At 39.4% G+C, this 14,261-nt stretch overlaps 1 protein-coding gene and 1 long non-coding RNA gene across 2 annotated transcripts in view; both read right to left on the minus strand.

Moving 5' to 3' along the window:
- DUS2 (dihydrouridine synthase 2) overlaps positions 1–14,261 on the minus strand; it is a 41,009-nt gene that overhangs the window by 1,384 nt on the left and 25,364 nt on the right. The gene's annotated exons all lie outside the window — the stretch shown is intronic.
- On the minus strand, positions 209–14,205 carry LOC146432275 (uncharacterized). Its single transcript, XR_014854520.1, has 2 exons — positions 10,644–14,205; positions 209–9,734 (listed from the first exon to the last, which is right to left on the minus strand). It is a non-coding gene; the product is annotated as an uncharacterized LOC146432275 (long non-coding RNA).

Genomic DNA, 14,261 nt, shown 5'->3' on the forward strand with positions numbered 1-14,261 from the left:
TTTCTGCACATGAAACTGTAAAAAGAAATACGCCTTCAAACCTCTTCTACACAGCTAAAGAATAATTGGGGTGTGACTGTGAGTTGGTAAAACAACTGACGTGAGTGAGCTCACATCAATTTCCAGGGAATTATGTCAACCTCTGTGCTTGAGGTCCAGGGCATGGATGGCTGATTTGGCTTTTGTTAGCTACTGAGAAATGAAACGGTGGCAGTAACAAAAGCAACTTTATTTCACTTGTGGTTTTGTGAGGAGAAGTTACTTTTATTTATTCATTTATTTAATATGCATAGGTGGTTTCTGTCCTAGCTGCTTCTAGGCTGCGTTATTGCATCCAGATGGGGATACACCTTGATCTGGTCAGGAGCTGGAGTTATTGCATGTGCCTTGAGAAGGAAGGAACGCGCTTCCTGTGGTATTTGAATCCCTTCCAAACCGCGGCTATTTTTTAGGCGTGTTGTGACTTTCGGCTCCAAAAACCTGAGGGCTACATTGTGCTGTGTTTTATTTTCCACACATCATCCGATGCTGGATAGCTAGGAATTCTGGATCTGCAGCCACATCCCAGATCTGTATTTGTGTTGGAGTAACAGGGATTCCTCCCCCCTTCCTATGGGCAGCAAATCAAAGCCAGCTGTGCAATTGTCGCCAGAATAGGCTTTGGAAGACGCATGGTCAGGCATTCGTTCTGCATGATTCAATCAACCAAACAGCCTCGAATTAGGAATATAACGCAGAAGGTTGCATTTCAAGTGCTTGATCTCATTCCCATTTGTGGTTGAATCTGGACCTGTTTAGCAGCCACACACACCAGCGTGGCATAGAAAGGGCAGATGGGAAAGCACAGAGAAAGACTCCTGGAATGAGCAGATAGTGTTCCTTGGCTGCAGCAATGGTTATGCCTTTTACAGCTGCTATTGAAGAAAGTATGAGTACAACAAGGGAAATTTCTTGATCAATGTGTATACTTAATACTCTTAAACCCATTTGCAAATGGCAAACAAACAAAATTATCACAGCCTTCATGTCTCTTATAGCTAACAAGGCACATCCACTGTTTAAGCAGGCAGAATGGTGTCATGTAGGAGGAAGATAATATTTCAGTACAGAGCCTATGCTGAAGAAAGTTAAATTCTGCAGTCATATAGGAAAGGTGCTTGCATTCTGCACACAAGGCCATAGGTTATTTATATTTAATATGTGACATCTGGCATTTTAAATAATTTCCTTGGCTAATTACCAGTGCCTGGGCGAAATATGAAACTTCTGCCGTTGGGGAATTAAAAGCAAAACAAAAACAAAAGTAGATTGCATAGCATTGGAAAGTTTTATAGCAAAATTAGGAGTTGTGCTAATTCAGGCATTAGAATACATGGTAGCAAAAAATAGCGTAAAAGACAGTAATTTGACTGAACTTTGATAAATTCTCAGTGAAAATCTACAGTCATCCTTTTAAGATTTGCTATGCCATGACTTAATTACAACACTCCTATCTAGATCCTGAGCTCAGTGTTTGATCAATGGAGCATTTGTAATAACGAGATTACAAAGGTAAAAAAAAATATTGCCTACATGGTGTGTGTTGACAAAAACATACCCACATAAAAACTTAATGAGGTCACAGTCTCATTTAACCATTTTACAGTTTTTCCCGAGAAGTTTCATCACTCTCCTAAACCTACTGCAGTCATATAAAATACACTTTAATATATTTCTCTTCAATATACTTTTACATTAAACAATCATTGCTTTGCTTTATTGTTTGTTTAACATGCCATGTAAAGCAGACATTACTTCATAAAGTTTGCTGCTGCTTTATATTTCTATAGTTTTACAGAGCAGGTTGGAATCCTCCCATTGGGAGGTTACCTTCACACTTGTAAAAAAGACTAGAGGGTCTAGAAATCTGGCACTGAATTGCATGGCTCTCCTCACAGACTTTATATTCAGTATTCTGCTCTCAGATCATCAAGTGAAAGCAAAGTAAAATTATCAGCTGCATTATTACTGATACCAGTACATAAGGACACTCCAGGCACAAATACTTGCTTCTGAAATGATTGCTTTTACAGATACCTTAGAGTCTTATTACAAAGCCTAAAGTGGTTTCTGAGTGAAATCAGATGACAACCGAGATTTCTACCAGAACAAGAACAAACTCTAATGCACAGTGATGTTTGCATAAGATAAATATTTGTGGAAACTCAAATGAGGTTTCATAAAAGCTCTTAGGCTTGATAAAAAGACTAAAATGGCATTTTACTTACTTTTCCATATTTTAACTTTCTTTTTTCACTGTTCACTAGCCAGCATACAGTCCTCTTGTACAGTGCTGGGATATAGAAAGTATGGGCTCTGTTCCAAGCTGCCCCTTTCCTGCAGTCTAATTTTCAGACTTCAGAGAAACTTGCTATTTACATAGACACTAAACACTGCCTTAGTTTCCCTCTAAGGTGAGGGCAATACAACTTCTGTTCCTCTTTTCACTTAGATTGCAAATGCATCTGAGTAAGGACTCTCAAGTCTGGAATACTTATACACTCCATTGGAGCAGTCAAGTCGCCTGGCCAGATGATTTGGGCTGGTATTTCTCTTTGTACTGGACAAAATGCATCACACAACTGTTGTGGCAAAATGGAACCCGAGTCCCTGACCCTTTAGCTATTCTATCCTAGGATCTATAAATACTATGGTCCTTCTGTGGAACAGTTCTGTTTTGTTCAAGTGTAATGCATGTGCCGTTTGAGGTGCAATGGTTTTTACGTATTTCATATATACACTTGATGGCCTTTGATGAGCTTAGGTATAACCACAATCTCATGAGCTTAAGTCATCCCTCCTTATATATTTTAATTTAATAAATGATACATAGACTTTGCTTATCAATAAATTAATATTTCTTCATCCGTATTTTAATTATCTTCAGGGGTAGAAAAAGAGTATTTCCCCTCAGTACAGCTTTTCACCATAATTCTGAATAAGCAACTAGAATAAATGTATTACTTAACTTTTCTTGATGTGCCTATTGCCAGGTTTCCATAGGAAGCCTAATGGGCTCACTCTTCAGTGAGCAGGACTGTCAGCCTTGTGCAAAGCACCCTCATGTCCTTGACTTAGATCAGGCTGAGCCAACACAAAACAATAGCTTCCAATGGTGCGGAAAACTTTAAAGGCTCCCTGGCAGTTTGGATCTTGGACTTCCACCTTTCCTCTGTGGAGGGGGATCCATTTTGCAGTCCTTAGATCACATATGCTCACACCGCTTCCTTAGGCTGTGCCTAATGAGCTTTTTGACTCAAGATCTTAATTTGGATACAACAGGTTTCAAATGAGAGGTAACATGTGGAACACGACTGCCATATCCCAGCTGTTGCAGGTGCTTATGTGTCTTTTGCTGTAATCCATCCCAGTCTAAAGTCAAACAGGCCAGCCAGGTGGTTTACGTTTATTTTTGCCTTTGCATTGGAATAGAGATGGTTTTCATTAGCTGCTCTTGCCTCTCCATTTTTCAGTTGATTGAGTTTCCGCCTGGCTTGATGTCCAGATTGCAGCATGTAGAAGGGTTGATTCTTCTTTGACAGAGCAAGGGCTGGGAGCTTTAACTATTCGATTTGGTCACAGAATCAATCCTCATTATAGTCAGTCATCTGATATTATGCTGCTGGTCCTGATCCTTATCTTTCTACCCCAACCCCTTCCCAAGAATAAGTTTACCTGCATCCTCTAGCTCCTTATGTGTTAGGCAGAGTGGATTGGGATAAAGGTAGTGCTGTATATTAAAAAATTATGAAAAGTAGAAAAGACACAACACAGAAAGGAATAACTGATTAAATATTATCTCAGTTTTTTCCTAGCTGGAGAATGAGCTATTCAATTAATAAAGTGATCCCAGTCAGCTCTGGAAGAATATTACTCAGTAAAGGTCCACCCATTTAAAATTAATTTAGTTTTGCTGTATTTGCAGATCCTATATATTAATTCACCAGATATGCATCTAAAGAATGGTTTGGCTGTTAATTTATATTGAACAAAACAGCAGAGTTTCAATGAATGCTCACATAAAATGGATTTTTAACGTATTCAAACTAGAAATCTTATTGCAAGGGTTCATGTCACTTAATCATTGAGCAAAATCAAATCATATGATCAGTCCATTTGCTTTCATTATCAGAAAGGAAACAGATGCCTGAATATGCACAAATCATCTGTCCACAAATACAAAATAAAATGTTTGACCTGCTGCTTATTCCTTTGGAGACCAGGATCTGGTGCTCCCGTATGTTAAGAAGAAATAATACCAATAAACTAGAAATATTTTTCCATTAAGAAGAGAAAATAAGAGAAAAGGGTAAACTTATTAAATGCAACACTACAACATTATTCGATCAGTAAATAATTCTATGACCTCCTTACCAAACTCATATAGATTACCTTCCCATTCAAAATGGAATTTGTCTAAAATAATTGTGTAAACCATGACATTAACAGTGATTCATGTAAAAATATAGAATACATCCATTCTAGAATGTGATACATACTGTAGAGTGATCAAAATCTTTTTTCTCATGTATTTCATTGCATAATGTTTTTTTGAGGAATTATAATTGCTGGACTTTGACAGACTGAAAATACGATTATCTGTACAAAATGTCATGTGCCTTTATCACTTAACTTGTTGGTTAGTTAACATTTAAAGTGTTCAAGGCTGCACTGGCTCCTGGGAAAAACAATTAACTATTCAGTTTTATTTTTATTCAGTCTGACTTCTTTTATAAAGCATTTTTTGATGCCAAGGTTCACAATCTGTTGATTAATCAGAAAGCAGACAACAATTGCAAAATCTGTCATTAGAAAATTGCTCAGTGTTGAGACTACTCTCTAATTTTGTCATTTACTTCTAGTTTCTGTGATTATTAGGCAAAAATATCATAATAGTAGTTACATCCAGGTAGTAACATTTGGAAGGCAAAGAATGTAAGATAATGGAAACTGGTTACCTCCACGATGATGGGTAAAATACAGACAGGGAGGTGCTAGCAATGTTATGGGAATTTTTGCTGTAACTTAATAGACTGTTTTGCTGAACTAAATATACTCTCAGACAAGAAATGGTGTCTGGAATCTGCTACTTAGATTTCCACTTGAATTAAAACACACACATCTTCTCCAGTTTTGCACAATTAAAAAAGAAGAAACAATCCATCAGCCATGGAGTGGTTTCAGCTGGGCAGGGATTCAGCAGGACTGTATGTACCCACAGTCATTGTAAAGCATGACTTTTTTAGCATGTAGTAGCATTAAGCTGTCTTGATGGCTCAGCAAAAAAATGCTGAAGAGAACAACAGCTGCCCTTCTTGGTGCTCTCCTGTAGCAGACTCTAATCCTCTGGGTTTATACAGTTGTTCAAGAAACATTAAAATGAAAAGCCTTCTAAAGCACCAGAGGCACCAAATGGGACATTGCTTGCTCCAAGTTTTATCTATGTTAAGAAAAATTATATTTTATACTCTAAAATTTTTTACAGTAGCACCTTCCAAAACTAGCCAATGTATTAACAATCCATATCACAGAATGCAGTTTTGTATTTGTTATCTCAAAGGGAGGGGTGTGTCTGCTCCAGTATGACCATACACTGAAAATGAATCTTTTCCAGTCAAGACAGTACATGAAAGTTATTCGTCTAAGCAGCTTCCAAAGTTGTAAACCCAGTTCAACTGGCTACCAGGCTCTGACTGTGCTTGGTACAAAACAATTGGTATGAACCAGTGAATCAGACAAAAGATCAAACTAAAAATAGTTTCAACATTGGTATTTATATATCTTCAGACAGTCTTACTGGATTTCTTGGACTTTTTCTCCTTGGGAATTCCCTAACAAATTATATTGAGGCTGTAATAAAATTGATTGTGAGAGTTCAAAATTAAGCTTTAAAATTAGTGTAGAAAACATTTGTAAGCCAAGAAATGTCAGAGCAGAACTTGAAAGAAATCCAAACTTTTTAAGGCATAGAACTACACATAGGATATCCAAGCAATGTTAACTCTTTCCTATAGTAGTTCCTTTAGTTGGAAAATGAGTTTGATCTACTTTTTAATATGATTTTAAACTGAAATTACAATCTCTTCTTACAGTAAATGATGTCAAAAGTTTGGTATTGATGTACAGCATTTCTGGTGCCAATAACTTTGTGAAATATCTAAAACTCTTCTGTTTAATTAACTGTAATGTCAATTCTCTGTGTGAGGCTTCATGTTCGGAAATAGTAGCTATATGTGGTTTATATTGCTGAGGGAATCACAAATAAGAAATCCTAAAAGGAAAGGAATGGTTGCCAGTAAACTGTACAAGACCAAAGGTTAAGTAACTCTCAGAACATGAGGTTATGGGTTGAAGTAGTTAAAGGGAAAATAATCCAGAAATACATTTCAGAAAATAAACTAATTAACCCATAATATCACCAGAATGACAGGTATTTAAACAAAAGGGAAAGGGTGGAAATTATTCCTTTTTTGGGAAATCTACTTCAATATTTATAACTTAACTGGCCCAAATATGGGTCACAATTAAAAATCAAATTAGAATTATGTAGGATTTAAATTCCTTTGTACTTAATATCCCTGCATTTCCCAGTAGTGGCTCAATCGCTCAAGAAAAACAGTATTCTGGAAAGGAAGTTTTTCTATTTTTTCTGCTTCCATTCAGGGTGTATTTCTCTAACACCTTAAGCCAAGCTAATTTACAGTTGCCACCGCCTGGCCCTCCACCCTGCCCTTGGCTGGTGTGTGCTGATGTGAGCACTGCGCACTGAGGCAGCGCAGGGACCCGAGCCAGGTCAAGACTCGTGCTCCAAAGAAAGCAGCTTTTTGTCTCAGTTCCCTGAACTGGCTCATTATACAGTAGCATGAGTGGCACAAGGGAGGGACCTCAGCCAGCTCGGTTTCAGGCTGGTTTGATAGGAGGTCCTGGAGAAGCCCTGGGACCCTCAGCGTTCCAACACTCCGTGGTTAACCACCCTTCTGGGAGCCTCAGAGCCCAAGAGGGACAGCAACTAGAGTTAGCTTTAGGGAGGTAGTAAACTAAACAGGTAACTTCACCAGATCTGATACTTCCAACATGGGAACAGTAACATCTTTCAGCAGCAATGGCCCAGCATGCCTCGTTTGTAAGGTAAAGGTGCAGTGGGATTGCTGCTCCAGTCATGGAAAGGGGAATTTCCAAACGCTTTCTCCCCTATGATCCCCTCGGTTGAGAACTGCCCCAACTCACTAAACTGGATGGAGATGTCTGTCTCACTTTTGCTGTGTTAATTTCCTGCCTGGGGCAGAACAAGGTGGGAATGGAGCCATGTTCTTTGGGAAGCAGGTTTTTTCAGCTCAGCTCAGCCTGTGGCTGCTCCCTCTCAGGCTGGGGATACATGTTCTGCCGGGATGGCTGCTGGGCTCAGGGAAGTGGTGACCTCTCTCCCAGGCACCTGCAGTGACACTCCCTTCCACTCACAGTTCAAATAAGCCACATTAGCCCACACAGCTTAAACAGCAGATCTTTTCCCTGTGGAAACCAGGATGGAACCTGTATCTTGGTCATAACTTTATCACCTCAGTTTTCTTCACCAGCAGCCCACCTGCCTATGCCCCAGAGCCAGTTCTCAGAGGTATTTGCTGGGTGTGCACCAGAGCTCTCTCATTATGCACATATTTTGCAATGAGGCCACAACAAACATGTAAAAGACAGGGCTTTGCATATAACCCTTTCCTGTTCCTCAACTGTCATGTCTCCACACCTTCTCCATAAAATTAAAACAAAAAGAGCAATTTGTATCAACTGAACACACCCACTTTCAAAAATAAGGTACTAATAAGGATCAACCTGTTGCTTCAACAGAAATTATCAGTTGCTTTGCCTTGTGACAAAGTGCAGAGAGTGGGGGGGGAAGCTTCAAAACCATGAGACAGCTGAAGGTTGGATCAAAGAACAATCTGTGGAGAATGAATGAATGCAAGGCAGCAAAGGCACATTCACAGGTTTTTGGCCTACAAGACTTGAAGGAAAACCCAGCCCAAGTCAGGTACAGTACAGAAATCACTGGAATCGGTTCAATTTGACCAAATGCCAGAGCACACTCTAATCCAGGGAACAGAGCCAGACCTGACCCCATTTGCAGGACCTTTGTTGCTGTTTTAAACATATATCTTTACTGCACCAGATAACAAATCAAAGATTATATTAACCTAGCAATTAAAGAATAATTAGGAAAAGAAGCAATACTTTGATCTGTACCAGTTACTTAGACTGCCATTAATGCCAACTGGGGTATATTAAGTACAGATTTTTCTCTAACAACATTTTAATCAATTTGAATAAATAAATTAATTTAGGCTACATGATAAGTTATAACACCTAAGTCCCAAAACCTCCTCCCTTACACATTTAAACTCAGCCATTAAGGTAAATTGCAGTTATAACAACAAGTATTAGGAAATAAATTTAATTTTTGCAACTCTTTGTACGTGGGGCTTATAAGAATATGGTGTTAGGCAATGCCAGCGTAATGGTTTGCTCCTTCCCTCTGTGCCCTGGATGCCTCCCATCTGCTCAGCTGGCTCAGCAGAACCATTTGTGAGACCACCCTGTGAGCCAGGCCAAGGGAACTGACCCAGCTTCATCTGGGGCAGAGGGGGAGGATTGTTCAGGTCGGTGAGCTCCCCCCAGTCTGACCCACAGCGTGGCCCCACAAAGAGCTGTGTCAGCACAGCCACACAGGGATGGTGCAGTGGCTGCAGAGAACACAGACCAAGGATATCTAAAGTTAGTAGTGCTGCCAAGTGCTGTGTGTCATGAGACAAAACCACAGGAGCAGCCCTGGTCACTGGGCATGCCCACGGCAGGCAGCAGCCCGAGAGGAACACTCCAGCCCTGAGTCACATCCACGCACCCCACGAGCAGGGAAAAACCCCTGTGAACGACCATATGAGTGAGCAGATGGGATTTCGAGGATGAATGCTGTGAATACATTGCTGTACAGTGACTTTAGAAGAGAAGCTGTGATGAGGCTGATCAGTAGTGAAACTTGGAGAAAGTGACTCTGAATAATGAGGCTTATTGCAAATGATAAGTACAGGGTTATTGAATTATTTGCTATAGTATTTTCTCTTGTCAACCATAGTTTTAAAGACATTTTGTATTCAGTAAAGAAAAGGATAATCGCTTTAAAGGATCATTGTCAGAAAGAAGTATATTAAAGAGCAAACCAGGAAAAACAGACTAAAACTTATTTCAAATAAGAGAGGATCCTTAAAACACTTAGACAACAATTAATAAATTTTTCCCCTCCCCACAATTCATACCAGTAACTCTAAAAAACAAACAATCTATCCACTAGGGATGATTGTTGTTCTAAGCCTCAGCCCTGATGAATATATTTTTTAGTCTCAGATATAAGGAAAGCTACAAAAGGTTAAAAAATGTGGGTATAGTTTAGATAAACATCTAAGAGTTTGGAAATTCATCTGAATGCTTTCTGTCAGAAAAAAATGTGCTGTAAGTCTCGTGAGAAAAAGGCTTATTTGTGATGTTGCTGGCACTTTTATTTCTGCTCTCAGCTGGAATATGATGAGAGTAGTCAACCTCGCACATGGTGTTTTGTCTTCAAGAGTTGTGGGGAAAAAGTTCAGTTCTAAAAATAGAAGATTATGGTGAGACTTTTATCCTATGTAAACACACTCTGCTTCTTGTTCCTAAAAGAGACAATGGGATAGTAATGTAAAATTTTTATTATTACCAAAAAGTTGCATGCAGTTAAAGAAGAGATAATTGTTTTCATTTTACAAGATTAAATAAAAAGTCCCCATATACACAACTAGAAAGACAACTTCTGTTCTGATTTTTGTTACATGGCTCAAAATCAAAAATGCCTCTCAGTTGACTTGAACCGTAACTCTGACATCCACCAAGTTCTTATGACAGTGCCTAGAAATGAAGCTTGACCATACACAGCAGTAGAACTTGGGTCTTAGCAATGAATGGAGTACTCTACCATTGATAAATTACCTCCAAAAACTACATTTCATTTCCAAAATGCCTTAGAAATTTATCATTTTTTATTTTAAGCAGTGGGATGTAGCTTTTAATATTAGTAATGAAAATGAAACTTGAACTTTTAAATTACTTAGACTTGTTGAAATTTTTCTACCAACAGTTTTATGTGACAAATACACGTAAGTGCAAATTCTGAGTGCTCTGCCTCACCAAGGGCAGCTGAAGAAACATCACATCTCTTCCACAATGGCAATTCTCCCTTTGGACAGTTGTTTTTTTGGTTTTTTTTCCTGAAACAAATGGGTTTGGTTTATATTTTCTTGGACTAGCTATACTGGGAAGCCTTTACTATTTCTAATGTCATGGACATCCACATCAACAAATCTAGCTGGCATCTACACGACATGCTGCTTTTGCCAGCAGTTCTGTCTTAAACCATCCTTGTCTCCAGGCTCCTTGTTCCTTCCTTTTCTTTCTGCCTTGTTGCCCCAAAGAACTGTTTGGATGGCGGGTGGAAGTGGTGTGGAGAATACAAGTTTTAACCTGCATAAGCTCCCTCATCCACCTAAAAACCAGACTTGCACTATGAGGAGCAAGGAGATACCTACCTAAAAAGGATCACACAGCCCTCCATGGGGGTCTCTCCTTCTCTCTCCCACCCTGGATAAGGTTGCAATTTCACACCGCTTTTGTATGAACAAGCTTGTTGTTACTTGACTCTTGCAGTTTATTGGAAAATTAAGAATTAAAATATGCAGACTATTTTATAACCCCACATGAATGCACAAACTTCCAAGATCCAGTATGTTTGCATGTCCCCAAACCAGACACACAATACAGGTATTTGTATGTAAAAATTCATAGACAGAATTTTAAAGGCTCTATAACACACAAAAAAGAGCTGTTTAGCAGCTGCTCATTCCCCACTTTTATGAATAGAGGGCTGAGTTATTAGTCTATATAATAGAGTACTTGTTTTGCCATGAGGCAGGAGGTAATCCCTAACACTTAGTCTGTTTACAGGTCATATCTGCCTCCCCAGTTCTTCTAGGGCCTGGTAAATTTTCTGAAGGGCAGTGGGACTAGACTAAGTACCTTTCACATACTGACCAGGGTATATGCTCCCTATTTAGAACCTCTGTAAAGAGATTCCAAAGAATATGCTTTTGTTTTAGGGAACAGAGGCACATTTTTGTTTTGCTCCTTCCCTCCCAAATCTTTTCCTTCAGAAACGACGCTTGGTAATCCATCATGCTTGTGGTTTTTTAATCTATAGACAAAAATCTGGAGCCAGAAGTCAGAAGAAAACTCAAATGCATAAATCCTTTTAAAAGAGCTTCTATCTTATCTAGGCTTATGTAGATGTGGTAGGAACGTGGAGACTGGAGCCAACTGTATTATTTTTGCCAATCTGCCTTGAAGTGGGAATAATGTCCCAAAAGTTTATATGCTTTCCCAGATATATATATGGTTCACAGATAACTGTCTTTTCTGTCTGTCACCTATCCCAGCAGCTGTGAGAAATACCTGTACTCCTCAGGAAGACATATTGTTCAAAATGTTATCACCTTGTCCATTTAGAAAATAATAAATTCTCTGGAGCACCATCAAAGAGGAGTGAAGAAAGGTAAATGTGGATCCTGGAACAACTTTTCATGCAGTTCTTCCCCCCGGACCTCTCCCTTCCCCTTGCCTTTTTCCATCCCTTATGCTCTTTGGGACAAGTTCAGTATGGAGGATCACTCTGCAAACCTTGGCTTCATTCACAGCCAAGTAAAGCAAAGGATCAGACTCATCTGCCTGTCTAGAGCAATCAGAACTTCAAGTTTATCATTCAGAAATCATACAGACAATAAGCTAAGCATTTATTTGGCCTCTGTATCACAAGGGACTTTGAGAATGGAGTTTCTTCCTTTGATCTGAGAAAAAGCATTACTGAACTTGAGGACATGGTCAGACTTGTGCAGCTGGTCTGGATTAAGAGATGAACTCCACACCACCTCTAGCTACCAGTCCTCTCAGATCTGCCAGTCTGACTACACATGGAGCCACTCCTTAACCTGGTTCTGTTAAAATAATCTGCATGTTGTGGCAAATTATCAGAGAACCATAGAAAGGAATGAAAGAAAAATACTGCTTTTTGTTGGCTCTTGTTACTCCAGGGACTGGACAAGGTTCTTACTGACAGTTGGTTACCATGGCTATTAATACCCTGATAGAAAGTGAATGAATACCATGATTTAGAAGAAAAGAGTTAAATCTCACTAGGAAACCCTAGGAATATCATAGGAGTAGGCAACTGTACAGCAGTTTCTTTAAAAAGAGGAACTGATGGCCATTTGGAAAAAAGTATTTATATTTTTATGACCTGCAAAGTTTAGCCTCTGGCAGTCCTATTTTAAAAATAATCTCTTACAATTAAAACCAGTTAACTCAAAAACTGCTGCAAGAAGAAATATATTTGTTCTCTTGTCCACAGTTTGAATTGGCACAACTTTTCTTTGCTGCAGATTAACTCCCCTCCAAATGCTGTTATCTTGCATACACAGAGAAGAGGCACAGCATCTGTTACCCAGTCAAGAAACAAGTCTGAGTGCCTTACTGCCAGAAAAGACAACTCACTTTGTACAAGAATGCTATTTGTCTGTTAGACATACAAGAATCCACTTAGCTTCCATTTCAGCTCATTTGTAGTTGCCAATATATATCCTTTAAACACTTCCAGCTGCCACTTCTGTGTTGAAAAGGTATCTGTTTTCATCTTTCATTTAGGACTGAGACATTGCCCAAAGCATCTGGTAATGTGAACTGTGGGGCCCTAGGTAGCCCAGGAACTATATAACCTGGTTCAAAGGCATCCTAGATGGGAATAAAAGAGGCTCCTGAGTGGTTCTTCTGGCAGCAGTGGCCCTTGTTTATCAAAAAATTACACCTTGACGAAACCACTTTCTTCTGCAGGCTTGTTTTTACCCTGCATCAGTTCCCCAGTCAAGTTGGCCAGATAGTTGTACACACAGTTGCACTTGCAGAGCTCAGGGTGTGATTCAGGGGCAGGAGAAGATTCCCACTGTACTATGACTTCACTTGACAGTTGTAAAACTGACTTGACCACTGTGCATTCAAATCATAGACAGAGAAATTCAGTGGACACAGACACTAATTCACACCTCTTCCATAGGACTAATACACCAGGAAAATACAAGTAGGCTGTGGATTCAATAATTATTTCAAAATGTTTGTTTTCAGGAAACAATAGTGGGAGGATAAAGGAGGTAGAACACGATATTTAACTTTGGATTCTACACTGACTGAATTGTTTATCAGCTGCCATAAGCCCTACTGAGAACTAGCAAGAAGCAATAAAATGTCTAGGGCTTAAAAGATAAAGCCTTCTCTAAAAGCATAGTCTAGGCTCATAAATGGACATTTCCATCACAAACTCACATTACTGCCATATACATCAAAATCAATGGGAAGCCCACCTGAATTACAACTACTGTAGCCATTCAATAATGCAGATACCGGTCCAACAATTCCCCACTGTGTCTGAGCGTGTATGGCCACTATAGGCATTTTTAGAGCTACAGCTCATGAAAGCACAGCCAGCCTGGCTGTAAAGCTGCTGTTGTTAGCAGAACCCTTGCAGCACAGATTTCATTGTAGGGGTGCATGATGTTCCACAAAACTGAACAAATACTTGAGAAGTTCAGCCAACTCCAAGATCTGTTTCAGTCTGGCTTTTCTGCCAGTAGCCAGTCATTTTAACTAGTATTTTAACAATACAACTTCAATTACATGGAAATAACATTTGTCTTAACTGCTCCCAGAAATCACAGAATTTACAAAGCAAACTGTCTCCCAATGTACCATATCCTTGTTCAGGATGGCTCCTTTGCCATGACTCTCATTATTTGTAGAGAGAATTTAATGCAAAAAAATTACACGCCTCATTTGACTAATATGAATGCTTCCCATAAACAAGATCCACAAATGCAAAGGTTAGGCTGCCAGGAGGTATTTCTCTGGGCCTGAAGCTAATCAGGCTTTGGCTGTACTGACCTTTCCTAGGTGACTAATACTGGCTTTAGCAGTCCCCATTTTGCCTCCTTAGGCACCCTCCATTCCCAGGTACCCTTTCTCACTGAGGTGTCATCCTTGCTGTTGTGCCACCACTAAATCAGGGAATTGATTCAGCTGAAAAATAAAAGCAACCACAAGCATCTGTG

Source organism: Lichenostomus cassidix, chromosome 11, assembly GCF_008360975.1.
Source record: "Lichenostomus cassidix isolate B80296 chromosome 11, HeHo_3.0, whole genome shotgun sequence".
Taxonomy (NCBI): Eukaryota; Metazoa; Chordata; class Aves; order Passeriformes; family Meliphagidae; genus Lichenostomus; species Lichenostomus cassidix.